This window comes from Humulus lupulus, chromosome 4, assembly GCF_963169125.1.
Source record: "Humulus lupulus chromosome 4, drHumLupu1.1, whole genome shotgun sequence".
NCBI lineage: Eukaryota > Viridiplantae > Streptophyta > Magnoliopsida > Rosales > Cannabaceae > Humulus > Humulus lupulus.
The window spans coordinates 247,641,751-247,659,425 of NC_084796.1; the positions used below are offsets into that span (position 1 = coordinate 247,641,751).

The 17,675-nt window shown below is 33.4% G+C and overlaps 2 long non-coding RNA genes across 2 annotated transcripts; one reads left to right on the forward strand and one right to left on the reverse strand.

Annotated features, from left to right (window-relative positions):
* Window positions 1-2,415: 2,415 nt before the first annotated feature.
* On the forward strand, window positions 2,416-3,088 carry LOC133829518 (uncharacterized). Its single transcript, XR_009891817.1, has 2 exons — window positions 2,416-2,649; window positions 2,810-3,088. It is a non-coding gene; the product is annotated as an uncharacterized LOC133829518 (long non-coding RNA).
* Window positions 3,089-3,848: 760 nt separating this feature from the next.
* On the reverse strand, window positions 3,849-4,503 carry LOC133829519 (uncharacterized). Its single transcript, XR_009891818.1, has 2 exons — window positions 4,288-4,503; window positions 3,849-4,127 (listed from the first exon to the last, which is right to left on the reverse strand). It is a non-coding gene; the product is annotated as an uncharacterized LOC133829519 (long non-coding RNA).
* Between the last annotated feature and the right edge of the window lie 13,172 nt (window positions 4,504-17,675).

Here is a 17,675-nt window from a genome sequence, read left to right on the forward strand (position 1 = left end):
GACTCCACCAAGTACAGATCACTTGTGGGAGCCTTACAATATGCAACAATCACTCGCCCTGACATCACCTTTAGTGTTAATAAGGTCTGTCAATTCATGCATAATCCCTTACAGTCTCACTGGGTTGCAGTTAAGCGCATCATTCGATATCTTGCAGGAACTCTCGACTACGGCCTTCACCTGAAACCAGTCTCCTCTTTCAATCTGATAGCCTATTGTGATGCAGACTGGGCCTCGGATCCTGATGACAGGAGGTCTACAACTGGTTTTTGTATCTTCTTAGGTGAAAATATCATTGCCTGGAAATCCAAGAAGCAAAGCACCATCTCCCGGTCCTCTACAGAAGCAGAGTTTCGTAGTCTGGCAGATGTTGTTTCGGAAGTCACTTGGGTTCAATCTTTGTTGAGTGAGTTGCACTTCAAGTCAACTAATATTCCTTGTATCTGGTGTGACAATCTAAGTTCGGTTCAGCTTGCAGCAAATCCCATCCTTCATGCTCGTACAAAACATATAGAAATAGACCTCTATTTCGTTAGAGACAAGGTGCTTTCAAAACAGATACAAGTTCAACATGTTCCTGCTTCTGGCCAATTAGCTGATTGTCTTACAAAACCAATTTCTAACTCCAGATTTGCTGATCTTAGAGACAAACTGTCTGTGGTTTCTCACCACACTCAGTTTGAGGGGGCCTGTTAAGGAGTTTGTTAAGTAGTTAGTTAATAGTCAGTTAGTTCTCTACTTGTATTTTGTTATAGCTGTTATAGGTTGTTACTCAACAACCTTCTCTGTTATCAAAGGCTAATTCTCGTTAGCCTTACTGAATATAAATACTCTATACTCCTTTTCATTTGTTAATGAGAAAATACAATTCAGTTTCTTTGATAGTCTTTTACTTAATAACAACCATATATCTTTCGAAATAATATGTGTGTGTGTGTGCATTATATACATATATATATATATGATCAAAGAAGACCACCCAAACTATGATAATAAAAAAATCTCTTTCCACTCAAACAAAACTCGTTCTATTTCTACACATACCCACCAACTCAAATGGCTTTTCTCTGAAATTCATGATACCCAGAAAAGTATAAATAAATGCCATAAACTTAGTACCAAAACCAAGCAAAGGAAAGCAACTTTGACAACTTATCAAAGAGAGAGAGAGAGAGAGAGAAGAGCTTACCTTGTTTTCTTTTACAGAGGTTTTTACAGAAACCAAAATAGTGCAAGCAAGAAATCACTGTTATTTTATTGTTTCAGACCAAGAAGAAGTTTTTTTTTCCTTGCTAAACAAGAAGAAAATGAAGAACAAGCAAGGAACAAAGCAATTCTATACGTGCATTTGTATAAAACCCCACTATAAATTAAGATAACATAAAAATGAACAAAGCAAACAAGATAGCTAAATCTAGACTTCAAAACATCAAAAAGAAAATGATCTTAATAATCAAAGCTACAGAAAAGTAAAACAAGGATAAATCTCAAGTACCAACCTGATGAGCAAGATCAAATTGTGCCAATATAACTTATACATACTTATATGACAAGTACCTCTGAAGACCATAAACCAGAGTCAATTAATTTTTGATTGGGTGACATATAACTCTCCTTATTTAATAAATAAAGTACTATGTTTCACTTTTTTGCTAGCTAGTTTATTTGTCTTCTTTTTAACATTTAAACATATTATTTTCGTTTTCTTATAATGTCAGCTCTAGATCTGTATTAATTGAATCGTCATGTGCACACTTCATTTAATATATAGTTATCAATCATAGAGAAAGAGACCATTAGTGGTCCATAAGTCTAACAGCCTAAGACTCATATATAATAATAATAATAATAATGAAAATTAAATATATAGATATATAGGGAAAATTAATTAACTGTAAAACTTGTCTCCCACTTCATATACAGGAAACTTGTCCGTAGTAGATCAGAGTTTTCTTCTGGTGACATTCAAAAAAACTTAACTAAACAACTTTTAATGAAGATTGTCCACTTATTTTTTTTTTATATGGGAACCACATTTTAATTAACTAATGGCAATTGCATATATTTATATATAACATATATGTATATGTTAGGCATTAATGTTTCTTCTCAATCATACAAAAACAGAACATATATATACAACCTACCTTCTATCCAAATACTCCACAACTTAAAAATGGACCTAAAAGACACTCCATACACTACAACATTTTATACTTTATATTACATTGAAAAATGACATTTTTTAAGAAGTGTTATTGATAAAGATCTCATACGGAATGTTATTGGGCTGTTTTTATATCACTAAACTAATTGGTACACCACACATCACTAAACTAACTATTGGGCTTTCAATGGAATGTTGAGTATTAGGGCCCGAATAAAACATATACTGCTCATTTTACATCATTTCTTTCTCTCTCTTCAATCACTCTTTCAGTTTCTCCCAAACACTCATCATTCCGCCTGTGATGATCCCCCTGTGATCTCTTTCTTCAATTTCTCTTAATCCCCCTGTGATCTGATTAAATCGCTCATCATTCTTTCTCAATGACTCTCATAAATTCTTGATGAGAAGCTTTGGCACAAGCTTTGGCCCGACGTTCTTTCTCCTCCAATCAAATCTCTCACGAAGTCTCTCCTATAGAAGTGAGTCCTGAATATTTTCCAACTTTTGATTTGGTTCTGTTTATGCTTCTATTGATTGAATGATATAGTTTTTAGATTTCTTCGTTGGATATTAATCTTAACCAACCAATAAGTTAAACTAAATTCCTATGTCTTAAACGACTTATAATTTTCACCTCAGAAATGTACTCTTTCTTCCCCTGTGTTGATCCTTCAGACACCTTCTTGACCAACATGTGGTTTCAACATGGAAGCTGAAATCAGATCCTGGAATTTAGACATTTTCTGCTTCAGATTTTGATTCTGTATATGGTTTGTATCTGAGCTTTTCAGATGTTCATTGGTAGTCCAGGATCTTTGTATATTTTAATCGAGATGTAAACACATGGGCCTGATAATATTTCAGGTTTTGAATGTTTAATTCATGCCAAGAACTTGATATAACCGTGATAATTAAGATTGCATGAGTCTTATACTTGTATGAGCAGATTCAGATAAATAGACCATAGTGAAGTTTGCTATCTATTTATTTTTCTGTTTTTTGAGACAGGGGGTGGTTTCATATTGGAGAAGCCTTGACATATCTTATCACGACTTACTTTAAGTTGTGGAACTACTTGTTCTAAATGCAATAAAGGAATCGATACAGTTATATATCAAACAAAGATAGAACTTGTACAAGGAAGATAATAAGAATACAAAGTTTCAAAGCACTTTTCACGTGATACAATAACTTTTGGCCATTATATTACAATTTAAGCTTGTGTTTTTGTTGCCTTGTAGAAGTACATAATCACGCAGAAGCTCCTGAGCAGAGGCTTTCCTCACAGTTTGATTCTAATTATTTTTCCTTTATTTCCAGCCTCTGCTCAGGAGCTTCTGCGTGATTATGTACTTCTACAAGGCAACAAAAACACAAGCTTAAATTGTAATATAATGGCCAAAAGTTATTGTATCACGTGAAAAGTGCTTTGAAACTTTGTATTCTTATTATCTTCCTTGTACAAGTTCTATCTTTGTTTGATATATAACTGTATCGATTCCTTTATTGCATTTAGAACAAGTAGTTCCACAACTTAAAGTAAGTCGTGATAAGATATGTCAAGGCTTCTCCAATATGAAACCACCCCCTGTCTCAAAAAACAGAAAAATAAATAGATAGCAAACTTCACTATGGTCTATTTATCTGAATCTGCTCATACAAGTATAAGACTCATGCAATCTTAATTATCACGGTTATATCAAGTTCTTGGCATGAATTAAACATTCAAAACCTGAAATATTATCAGGCCCATGTGTTTACATCTCGATTAAAATATACAAAGATCCTGGACTACCAATGAACATCTGAAAAGCTCAGATACAAACCATATACAGAATCAAAATCTGAAGCAGAAAATGTCTAAATTCCAGGATCTGATTTCAGCTTCCATGTTGAAACCACATGTTGGTCAAGAAGGTGTCTGAAGGATCAACACAGGGGAAGAAAGAGTACATTTCTGAGGTGAAAATTATAAGTCGTTTAAGACATAGGAATTTAGTTTAACTTATTGGTTGGTTAAGATTAATATCCAACGAAGAAATCTAAAAACTATATCATTCAATCAATAGAAGCATAAACAGAACCAAATCAAAAGTTGGAAAATATTCAGGACTCACTTCTATAGGAGAGACTTCGTGAGAGATTTGATTGGAGGAGAAAGAACGTCGGGCCAAAGCTTGTGCCAAAGCTTCTCATCAAGAATTTATGAGAGTCATTGAGAAAGAATGATGAGCGATTTAATCAGATCACAGGGGGATTAAGAGAAATTGAAGAAAGAGATCACAGGGGGATCATCACAGGCGGAATGATGAGTGTTTGGGAGAAACTGAAAGAGTGATTGAAGAGAGAGAAAGAAATGATGTAAAATGAGCGGTATATGTTTTATTCGGGCCCTAATACTCAACATTCCATTGAAAGCCCAATAGTTAGTTTAGTGATGTGTGGTGTACCAATTAGTTTAGTGATATAAAAACAGCCCAATAACATTCCGTATGAGATCTTTATCAATAACACTTCTTAAAAAATGTCATTTTTCAATGTAATATAAAGTATAAAATGTTGTAGTGTACCATTGGAGTGAGTGGTCATAGATATGGTAAAACCAGAATCGTGAAAAACCTCAAAAAACATGTAAAAGAAATTTTTCTATAAAAGATGTAAAGACTATGATACTTTTGAAGAGCACTTTTTAAATCTTTCAAGTGCTTCTAGGGCAATGGAGGTGTCTAATCTAAGTCCACTATGCATGAATTAATTCTGTCTACATTTCAACCTTAGTGGTATGCATACACGAATATGAACATGTTTCTGTGAACTGAAAACATACACGAATAGCTATCCAGTTTGTCCTGCAAAACTACCCTTAATTCTAGATGTTTCTCTTTCAAAAATATTCCACCAATCCGTTTGTTACCAGATAAAGAAATTGCAGAATGACAACATATTTTGCCCCAAAACACAAACAAAATCTCATCACAAAAAAAATTCAGAATTCTTGAGCCAATATATACAAAAATAGCTCAAATGTAACATAATTAAAAGTTCAACATTTGAAAAACCCATCACAAAATTTAAACATAATCGATTACAGAAAAGAAAAGGGTCAAGAAATCAAACCTGAGGAGTCCAACTAGAAGAAGATAGCAGTAGAAGGTGTTATGGAACACTACAAAGAGAACCCAAACAATACATGATTAAGTTACTTTTAGGGATCAAACTTATACCCAGACAGGATAGAGAAGGGTCTGGAAAGTAAAGAACATATACCTCAAAAAAAAAATATATATATATATATACACATATACCTATAAATGCCGAGAGGAAGATCGGAGAGCTTGGGGACGCCCGTCTACGATGGAGTTGCCCAAGATCGGAGCCGTCGGCGCATGCGTTTGGACCCGTCGGCGTCTGCGTTTGGAGCCGTCGGCGTCTGAAACTATTTTGGGGTTTGGGGTTCAGTCGCTTGAGGTTTGAGAGAAGAGAGCCTTACAGAGGGTTTGGGGTTTGAGGTTTGAGAGTAGAGATCCTTACAGAGAGTTTGGGGTTTGGGGTTCAGTTGCCAGAGGTTTGGGGTTTGAGGTCCTTTGAGGTTTGGGGTCAAGATGAGAGAGAGGGGTTTGAGATGTTTGGGTATACGGTCTGAGAGAAAAATAAAATTTTGGAGGTCTTTTTATTTAGTTTGGCGCGTAATAGAAAAGATGTGGGCGCGTCTATGAAATTACCTCTAGCGACGACTTTTTCAATGTCGTCGCTAGAGGTGTCGTCGCTAGAGACTAATATTTTTGTAGTGATTGTATGTTTGTTTTTTCAAATCCTAGGTAAGGTAATCAATTACTTGATTGATCTCTGACAATTATGTAAAAAAAATCATAGAGCTAGGTTATATAACATATACCAGAAGGAGTAACCAGTTACCCTGACAGGAGTAACCTTCTGCCATAAGAGGGGTAACCAGTTACCATAAGAGGGATACGACTTACTCATATTAAATATTAAGAAACATTAAATTTGAATGAAAAAGAAGAACACTTCATTAAAAAAGAAAGAAGAAGTAATTATGATTTTAGTAACATATGTAATCAGTTACCATAAAGAACCTAGAAATATACACACATATCATAACGTGAAAATAACTAGTTACCCCAGAAATATACACACAAAGAACGTGAAGGTAACCAGTTACCCCCATAAATATACACACAAAGAACGAGAAGGTAAACAGTTACCACAGATATGAAAATAGAAAAAAAAAATCAGATCCACACATTTCCCTTCTCTCCCATCTTCTTCATATATATATTTTTTTAGATTTGAATGTTCCCATCATGATAACTGATTACCCATTAACGTTTTCATATTTTTATTAGTTTTCTTTCCAAATTTTGGTGTTCTTATAAGGGTTACAATTAAAAGAAAATGCTGAAAAAATTTATTTGATTTTTTTTTACATATAGTGGAAAAAAATATAAAAAAAATTACAATAATAAAAGATAATAAATGAAAAAAATAGTAAAATAATTATGTAATGTTAAAATATGTGTGAAAAAAGAAAAAAAAATGGAATGAGAAAAGACTAAGTACAAAATGAAGAAAAAAGAAGGAAAAAAAACTTAGGAAAGAAAACTAAAAAAAATATGAAAACAAAACAAAAGAAATGATGAAGGAAAAAAAACAGATAAATAAATAAAAATGAAAAGAAGAAAAAGAAAAATAATGGAAAATGGAAAGAAAAAAAAATATGAATGAAAAAATTGGTAGAAAAAAATGGAAGAAGAAAAAAGAAAGAAAAAAAAGCTCATATGTGTGAAAAAAGAAAAAAAAATGGAATGAGAAAATAATAAATACAAAAATGAAGAAAAAATTGAAGGAAAAAATGAAAAAAAAAGAAAAAGAAAAAAGAGGTCAAAGAACTGAAAAAATATGAAAAAAAAACAAAACAATACAAATGAAAGAAAAAAAATAGATAAATGAAGAAGAAGAAAAAGAAGAAGAAATAAAAAAAAAAGATGAAGGAAAAAATTGGTAGAAAATAAAATAAAAATGAAAAAATGGAAGAAAGAGTAAGTAAGGAAAAAAAGAAAGAAAAAATAACTCAAAAAATAATTAAAAAATGAAGAAAAAAATAAAATAAAATTACTTTCAAAATTAAAGAAAACATAATTATGATAAAAAATGTGACATTTCTATATTTTAGTTAGCTACTAATTGTGTTTCTCATGCTTAATTTTTTCTTTAATAAATTTTCTCATACAAATTAAGAAAAGTATAATTCTCATATTTTTGCACATTAATAGTATAAAAGCCATATTTTTGAAAATTTTCCAACAATAAAATATAGAACTAATTATTAAGATACCTTAATTGTGCTAAAAAAATAGATACATTAATTGTATTCTGGTTACGTAATTCATTTTTTTGAGGTGGTTCCAAAGTAAATGCATGGGTACCTATTGAGCTCCATCGAGGCAAATCGAGAACAATTGATGTAATCTTTCTAGTTCAATTATTCTCAAAATGCCGAGGTCCATCGATGACCATCGAGTTACATCGAGGTGGCCTATCTAATTAAATTATTATGGACTTATCGAGGTCCATCACGCCAAATTGAGGTGGACTATTTACTTAAATGAATGTGGATATATTGATGTCCATCGAGGACCATCAAGCCTCATCGAGGTCCCCTAATAATCCTAACACCAATCGAGACACGTTGAGGCAAATCGATGACCATCGAGCCTCTGATTATGTGAAACCATCAAGGTCTGTCGAGTTTCATCGAAACTCATCGAGGCAGACAAAAAACCAAGAAAAACACAGAGAGACGAAGATCTAATCCGACAGTGAAGCAATACAATAAAACACGAATGCATACACAGATTTGTTCGAAATAGTTAAAACAATGTAAATAAACAATTTTCTTTACTACATATAACGAAAATATACTTACCCATAAGATTTGTGCCACTAGATCTTAAACCCAAAATGAAGTTTCTTGCCTTGATAGGAATCAAAACTTGCCCAAAGAACAACTTCAAATTTCAGAATAGATGAGCTCCAAAATTATTATAGATTGAGAGAATACATGGTGGTTGCCTTGTTTTTTTTAGTGAGAGAGAGATTGAGAGAAGAGAAAACGTGAGAGATAGAGAGGGCAAAGACGATATGAGAAAAAGAGAGAGAAATTTATGTTAGGGGCATTTTGGGAATCTAGGAGAATACTAGCATAAAAAGGTAATGTGTAATTAGCATGGAATAATTTTGTTATAAGACCCCATTTTATGCATCCATACTCAAATTTCCCATTTACAATTAGTGTTATTAACAGAAACTACACAATTAGTGGTAGTGGTCATTTATCATCACACATTTTTTTTAACAAACTCGAACTTTTATGTGTCAAATGTGGGGGATGCATGGTTTATCTTGGCAATTAATCTGACAATGACAGACATGCCTCTTCATTAGTAAGATAATTAAATTAGGTACAAATATATTAATAATAGAAATATTTTTTATATTATGAAATTTAAATATACAGTCGCACCACATATTATTGGGGTGAAAAGTTTCAATAAGCACTAGATTTAATCAAAAGAGAATGCACCACCACGTACGAGTCACAATTAAAGCTTTTTGCAGAAGTTATCGCAAGGATTTGGTGGAGGGTAAATGGTGTACCAAGTCTGGACGAGGGTCAAAATGATGATCAAAATAGCACCAAGAAAAGCCATCAGTGTCCAAGGACTGGAGAAATGCTCGTTCAAGAACTGAGCAATCCAAACCTTGACATTGTTCATGTAGTGCTTTTCTATTTGGTTTACGACCTTTAGGTAAACATCAGAGTTGGGCACCAAATATTTGGCTATGTTATTGAAGAGCCTAGCCACTTCTTTGTCAGAGCCCAGACAGTTGTTGAGTATCTTAGCCAACCTCAACTCTTTAACATCAGTGGCATAGTCGATGAGTGAGTCTAGAAGACTTATGAAAGATGTGATTTCGTACTTTGTATTGAAATTGTCTGGACACATTTCGTAAGCAATTAGGTTCAGGAATTTAGGTGCTGTTGAGTCGTCTACGACCAGTGCAGGAAGTTCTAGCTCAGCATAAAAAAATTTCGAAGAAAAATTTATGCTTTGCAAAGAAGTACTCTTGCTCGGTTTTAAGTATATTCCAGATGCCTTAAGATCGGTCACGCTGCGAAAAAATTGTTGTCGTTTACTATCATCTTCAGGTCGAAATGTAGCAGCTGATGACAATTCTAAAACAAGAAAAAGAATTATTTTTTTAGCATAATACGTACTAATTATGATGTAGCACAATGTAACTTAATGTATAATATAAAATAGTAAGGGGTGTTTAGAAAAATATCTTTATTTATTTAATTATTTTGCATAATAATAATTTTGATTTAATAATTTTTTACAAAATAACATTTCAAATGTTACACGATTGACACCTTTCGTCGTCATACCAAAAATTCTCGATACTTTGTAAAAAATTCCAACCAGATCTTTAAGTCCTTTGTCCCTCAACTCTGACACTGCTTGACATCTTGACAAATTATTTTGACATTTTGTAGAAAATTCCAAATAGATTTAAATCCTCTATCCCTATTTTCTCTGTCCTAAATGTTCCACCACTTAATTAAAGATATAACCATCTCACTTAAAATAATAATTAATTGGCGTATAAAAAAACTATTGAATAAAATAAATTATTATTTTTTAAATAATGTGGTAGATATTTAGCGGTGAAGGAGGTGAGTACATGAAAAATGAGACAAAGGATTTGGATCCATTCCATACGCACCTTACCTGGAAAGTTATTTTACAAAAAAAAAAAAATGAAACTAATGACATTTTACTCTATATCTTGTTGAAATATTAAAGTTGATTTATTATAGTTAGTTTCTAGAATTTTCATGAATTTAAGGTTTCTAGAGTTTCCATGCATTTACTAGAGTTTCTAGAATGTTCATATATTTACTAGAGGTTGTAGAGTCTTTAGTATTTTAGAACTCTTATTTCTTAGTTAGTAGATGAGAATTATCTAGAATAATGTACTAACAAATAATTTAATTATGTTTCTAGAAAGGTTCATATAGAGTCCTATATATAGAGATGTAGTCCCACTATTTTGTATCATGCCAAAAACACAAGTTGAGTGCTATAAAAGAAGTCTCTTCCATCATAATATTATCTCCCATATTAACCTTAGTTTTCAACAAAGTCTTCAAGTTCTCTCCCAAATTCATCGTAATTTTTAACAAAGTGGTACTAGAGCAAGGTTCTTGAAGAAAAATGGCAAGTCGAGGAATGGTCCCTTCCAAGTTCCAATGCTCACCAAGAGTAACTATGAAAATTGGAGTATCAAGATGAAGGCGCTACTAGGAGCTCAAGATGTTTGGGAGATTGTTGAGAAAGGCCATAAGGAGCAAGAAGATGTTGCTCTTTCTCAAGCTCAACGGGAAGCCTTGGTGGATTCAAGAAAGTGAGACAAGAAAGCTCTCTACCTCATCTATCAAGCGGTGGATGAAGATGCATCGAGAAGATCTCAAATGCAACTACGACCAAAGAAGCGTGGGAGAAGCTTCAAACTTGCAACAAAGGAGTGGAGCAAGTTAAAAAGATCTGTCTTCAAACTCTTAGAGGTGACTTTGAACTTTTGTTCATGGAAGAACTTGAATCAATTTCTGATTATTTTTCTAGAGTATTGGCAATTGTCAATCAATTAAGAAGAAATAGTGAAGACGTTAGTGAAGTGAAGGTTATAGAGAAAAAATTCCGTACTGTAACTCCAACATTTGAATACATTGCTACAAACATTGAAGAAAATAAAGATTTAGAAACTATGACTACTGAGCAACTCATGGGTTCTTTACAAGCCTATGAGAAATAAAAGAGGAAAAGGAAGCAAAAGGAGACCGTGGAGCAATTACTACAACTCAACTTGAAGGAAGAAAATTTCGGCAATAATAGAGATCAAAGAGGAAGAGGACGTGACCAATGAAGCGGACGTGGACATGGTCGTGGACAAGGAAAAGAAGGAAGGGGTGGCTTCAACAATTTCAATAATGGAGAAAGAAATCGAAATCCACAAGTAACAAGAGGACGCGGAAGATGCAACTATCATGGTCAAGGAATGACAAATCCCACATCAAATGCTACAATTGCAATAAATTCGACCACTATGCCTCCGAGTGTAGATCAAGGAAGGTTGAAGAAAATGTCAATCTTGTTGAAGACAAAGGCGGAGAAGAAGGAACATTGCTACTAGCTTGCAAAGACAAAGATGAAGGCCAAGAAAATAGATGGTATCTTGACACCAATGCTAGCAATCACATGTGTGGACAAAGAAGAATGTTCGTGGAGCTCAATGAAGCGGCAAAATGAAATGTCTCTTTTGGAGAGAGTCAAAAATACCAGTGGAAGGCCAAGGTAAAATTCTCATACGCTTGAAAAATGGAGGTCGTCAATTCATCTTAAACGTTTACTTTGTGCCCAACATGAATAACAATACTTTGAGTTTAGGTCAATTGATAGAGAAATGTTATGATATTCACTTAAAAGAAAATAACTTTTTCTTAAGAGATGATAAAAGTAATTTTACTGCCAACGTGCCCATGTCAAAGAAGAGAATGTTCCTCTTGAATATTCAATATGATGTTCCAAAATGCCTAATTAAGGCCTGCTCTAACAACTCATCATGGCTTTGGCATCTACGCTATGGACACCTTAATTTTGGTGGCTCAAACTTTTGGAGAAGAAGGAGATGGTGAGAGGCCTTCCATGCATCAATCAACCAGATCAATTTTTCCAAGGTTGTTTGCTTGGAAAGCAATCCTGGAGAAGCTTCCCGAAGGAATCAACTTCAAGAGCCACCAAGTCGCTTGAGCTCGTACATATGGATGTCTATGGACCGATAAAACCAAACTCTTTTGGTAAGAGTAAATACTTTCTCCTTTTCATTAATTATTTTTCAAGAAAAACATGGGCTTATTTCATAAAGGAGAAGCCGGAAGTGTTCAAAAATTTCAAGAATTTCAAAGCTCTTGTTGAGAAAGAAAGTGGTCTTCTTATTAAGGCCATGAGATTTGACTGAGGAGGAGAATTCACATCAAATGAGTTCCAAAAGTATTGTGAAGAGCATGGAATTCATCGCCCCTTAACGGTGCCGAGATCTCCCCAAGAAAACAGAGTGGCAGAGAAGAAGAATCGAACCATACTTAACATGGCTTGTAGCATGCTCAAAAGCAAAAGAATGCTCAAGGAGTTTTGGGCTGAAGTAGTGGCTTGTGCGGTCTACTTGTCAAATCGCTCTCCAACAAGAAGTGTGTATGAGAAGACATCTCAAGAAGCATGGAGTGGAAGATGGCCCAAAATTTCTTACCTCAAAAGTCTTTGGAAGTATTGCTTATGTTCATGTGCCCGATGAGAAAAGAACCAAGCTTGATGACAAAAGTGAGAAGTATGTATTCATCGGCTATGACTCAAGATCCAAAGGCTACAAGTTGTACAACCCAATTACCGACAAGATTTTCATTAGTCATGATGTAGAGTTCGATGAAGAAGATTCTTTGGATTGGAACACACAAGAAGACGAGTATGATTTTCTTTCTTACTTTGAGGAAGAAGAAGAAGTGGAACAACCAAGGATGGAAGAAGAACCTCAAGAGCCTACTACTCCATTGATCTCACCAACCGGAAACTTACATGAAGATTCATTAGGAGAAAGTTCAAATGAGAAGACGCTATGCTTCAGAAGCCTACAAGAGCTTTATGAGGTAACTAAAAACCAAAATGACATCTCTCTTATGTGTCTATTTGGTGATTGTGAACCTCTAAGCTACCAAGAAGTGGCAGAAAGCATGGAAGTTGAGAGACACTATGGATGAAGAAATCAATTCAATCATGAAGAACAACATATGGGAGATAGCTGCGCTTCCACAAGGACACAATAAGACGATTGTAGTAAAATGGGTGTACAAGACAAAAAAGAACGCCAATAGAGACGTGGAAAGATACAAAGCAAGATTGGTTGCAAAAGGCTATAGTCATTGAGAAGGCATTGACTATGACGATGTGTTTGCTCTTATTGCTCGTCTTGAAACTGTTAGATTAATTATTTCCTTGGAAGCCCAAAAAATATGGAAGATATACCAAATGGATATAAAGTCTACTTTCTTGAATGGTTTCCTCGAACAAAAAGTCTATAATGAGCAACCATTGGGCTATAAAGTAAAAGGACATGAAGATAAAGTATTGAAGTTAAAGAAGGCTTTGTATGGACTAAAGCAAGGGCCGAGAGCCTGGAATACACGAATTGACAAGTACTTTCAAGACAAGAATTTTTCAAAGTGTCCATATGAGCATGCACTCTATATCAAAGTTACAAATGAAGGTATTTTGATTGTATGCTTGTATGTAGATCACTTGACCTTTACAGGTAGCAACTCGACTATGTTTGAGGAGTTCAAGAAAGACATGGCGAAAGAGTTTGAGATGACACGAATTGGGCTAATGTCTTATTACCTCGGCATTCAAGTGAAGCAAGAAGACAAAGGCATTTTCATCACTCAAGAAGGCTATCCTAGAGAAGTGCTTAAGAAGTTCAAGATGGATGACTCTAATTTAGTTGGCACACCGATGGAATGTGGAATCAAGTCGTCAAAGCATGACGAAGGAGAAAAGGTGGATCCAACTCTCTACAAAAGCATTGTTGGAAGTTTGCGCTACCTAACTTGTACGAGGCCAGATATTCTCTGTGTTGTTGGAATCATTAGTCGATGTAAGGAAGCTCCAACAACAATACATTTCAAGACTGGAAAGAGAATACTTTGGTACATAAAAGGTACATTCAACTATGGCTTGTTTTATTCATCTTCTAACAATTATGAGATAATTGGATATAGTGATAGCGACTGGAGTGGAGACTTGGATGTAGAAAGAACACCACCGGATTTGTGTTTTTCATGGGAAGCACAATGCTTTTACTTGGATGTCAAAGAAGCAACCAATCATCACACTATCAACTTGTGAAGCTGAATATGTTGCTGCAACTTCATGTGTTTGCCATGCTATTTGGCTAAGAAACTTGCTGAAAGATTTGAATGTGCCACAAGAGAAGTCTATCGAGATTCGTGTTGACTTCGTGTTGACAGAAAATCAACACTAGCAAAGAATCCTGTCTTTCACAAAAGAAGCAAGCACATCGACACACGTCATCATTACATACGATATTAATGCATTGGAAGAAAAGAAGTGAGGTTAGAGTATGTGAAGTCTCAAGATCAAGTGGCAGACATCTTCAGCAAGCCACTCAAGGGAGAAACGTTCGCCAAGTTATGAAGCATTCTTGGAGTCACAAATCAAGTTTAAGGGAGGGTGTTGAAATATTAAACTTGATTTATTATGATTAGTTTCTAGACTTTTCATGAATTGAAAGTTTCTAGAGTTTCCATGTATTTACTAGAGTTTCTAGAATGTTCATGTATTTACTAGAAGTTGTAGAGTCTTTAGTATTCTAGAACTCTTATTTCTAAGTTAGTAAATGAGAATTATATAGAATAATCTACTAGCTAACAATTTAATTATATTTCTAGAAAGGTCCATAAAGTCCTATAAATAAAGATGTAGTCCCACTATTTTGCATCAAGCCAAAAACACAAATTGAGTTTTATAAAAAAGCCTATTCCATCATAATATTATTTCTCATATTAACCTTAGTTTTCAACAAAGTCTTCAAGTTCTCTCTAAAATTCATCATAATTTTCAACATATATAATATAAGACACATAATATATACTCATACAAGTTATATAATATTAGTATTCTTACTCTGATTTTGTTGCTTTTTTACTTTGCCACGGCTGCTCTTGTCATCCCTGATTGGAATAGTGTTGTTTTCCCCAGTTTGAGGTTTGTGGAATTTTGTAAGAAAAGAAAAAAAGTTCTTCTGATGTGGTGTGGATTCGTGGTCATCAGATTGGTGTATGAGTTCCAATCGAAGAAAATCAAGAAGATGGTGAACATGCTCCTTTAAATCTGGTTTGTCAGTTATCTTCTTTTGGGGTATCATAACACTAGCATGAATAAATTTCCAGATGGATTTTTTAAGATTCATGCGAAAGGCCACATTGCTCGAACGAGTTATCAACAGGTTAAGCACTTCAAAGGGAATTTGGTTCTCAAGAAGAAAAAGATCGTGTAACACAAAAGCAATTTGGTCAGGTTTTAGGTTAGAAATTTCGAACTCACCATCACCAAAAATGCTATAAATGAACTGGAGTATGAAGCATCCATCCAAGAACAACATCCACGCCAAGGCCTCATCGTCACACTCGATCACCTCTTCGTCGAAACACATCTTCAGATCACCTAATTTCACACTATCCTCTATTACATTGTAAAGCACTTCCTCCGAATCGTGACCGCTGTTCTCGATGAATTTCGATGCAAATTCGAGCTTGTACCGTTCTGCCAGCTTGAGATTCTTCTCGCCATGATGAATTGGACCAATTGAAATCCACTTTGGTTGGTAATACACCAGAAGTGTTATATCTGACACTAGGATGGGAAGGATCCTTTGTATCTTGGGTTGTGATGGGTTAGGGCTCACTGCTCTTGTCGAGCTACCATCTTTCTCCTTTTTCGACTCGATTAGTTGGTGTAGTTTTGAACGAGCTGAGGGTGCATTACCACTGACCATAATGGCACCATCTGTGACATCTGCATTGTTTATTTCATTCTCATGGCCCATCTTTACAATATATGTGAGAGTTTGATTCAAGTACAATTTTATTTGAATATGCTTGATTGAATGTATACATGTTTCAATATTTACATACATATATATATGTGTGTGAGTGTGTGTATATATGCTTGTTGAAGATTGGCATAAAAATGGTAAGGACATCAAGTAAATTAAAGTTTAACGTACTTTCCTTTCAAGTTCTGTATCTATACTTTGCTCAAAGGCAGGGGAGAATCTTACCTTAGTTAGAAATTTTTACTTCATGAAGCTTCATCTCAATGGAGTATATTCTGCACGTGAAAACACACTATCAAGAATATATAAATAAAATAAAATAAAATAAAAATGTCATTTAACTAGTTTTCCTATTTTAGCAAATCTTGGGGGAAAGTATTTTGCTAATAACAACGGGTCAAAATAGAGATAATAAATAACAACGGTGCCTCGTGAGCCGTTTCCTAGTGTAATAATAACATGTTTTTGTATGTACATTTGTTATGACCTTATTTATATTTTTATTCTCACTATTATTTTTATGTTATAAATATAAATAATCATAAGTATTTGTTAAGGTCTGATAATATTCAATAATGAATGTTGCAATTAATTTATAATGCACAATCTCTGAGAAGACGATATAGTAGGGGTGTACAAGAGTCGGGTTTTCAGGTTTCAGGTGCATTGAGTTCGGGTTTTACGGGTTTCAGGTGGAGGAAAGTAGTACCGAATCCGGTTAGAAATTTTCGGGTTTCGGTGTGATTTCGGGCTTCGGGCGGAATTGGTCAAAAAATAGGCTTTGGGTCGAAAATGGGCATTAGTAAAAATATTTCAAAAATACTATTTTTTTTACACTTTAAATTTTTTTTTTTTTTTTTACTTTTCACATGTTTTTTTTAACTTTGTTGTTAGTTTGGTAGTGTTGATCTTTTACAAATAGGGCATTGATATTTTTTTTAAAAAATAAAATTTTCAAAAATATTGTTTTTATACCATCAAAGTACAAAAATATGAAAATTATATTTTTATTAATTTGTATGGAAAAATTTATTAAAGACAAAATTAAAGTATGAGAAACATAATTAGTAGCCAATTAAAATATGGAAATGCTACATTTTTTATCATAGTTGTATTTTATTTGATTTTGAAGGAGATTTTTTTTTTATTTTCTTCTATTTTTTCCTTTTTTTTTCTACCAATATTTTCCTCTATCTTTTTTTTTCTTTGCATTTTTCCATTCTTCTTCTTCTTTTATTAATTTATCTATTTTTTATTTTATTTGTATTGGTTTTTTTTTTATCATATTTTTCAGTTTTTTTCCCATTTTTCCTTTATTTTTGTATTTATTATTTTCTCCTCCCATTTTATTTTTATTTTTTCACACACATGAACTTTTTTTTAATCTTTTATTTTTCTTCTTCTTCTTCTTCTTCTTTTTCTTTTTTTTTCCTTTTTTTTCTACCAATTTTTTCATTCATTTTTTTATTTCCATTTTTCAATTATTTTTTTTCTTCTTCTTTTCATTTTTATTCATTCATCTATTTTTTTTCCTTCATCATTTCTTTTGTTTTAGTTTTTTCCATATTTTTTTTAGTTATCTTTCCTAAGTTTTTTTCCTTCTTTTTTCTTCTTTTTTGTACTTATTATTTCTCATACCAATTTTTTTTTCCTTTTTTCACACATATTTTAACACTACATAATTATTTTAATTTTTTTATTGTAATTTTTTTTATAGTTTTTTCTACTATATGTAAAA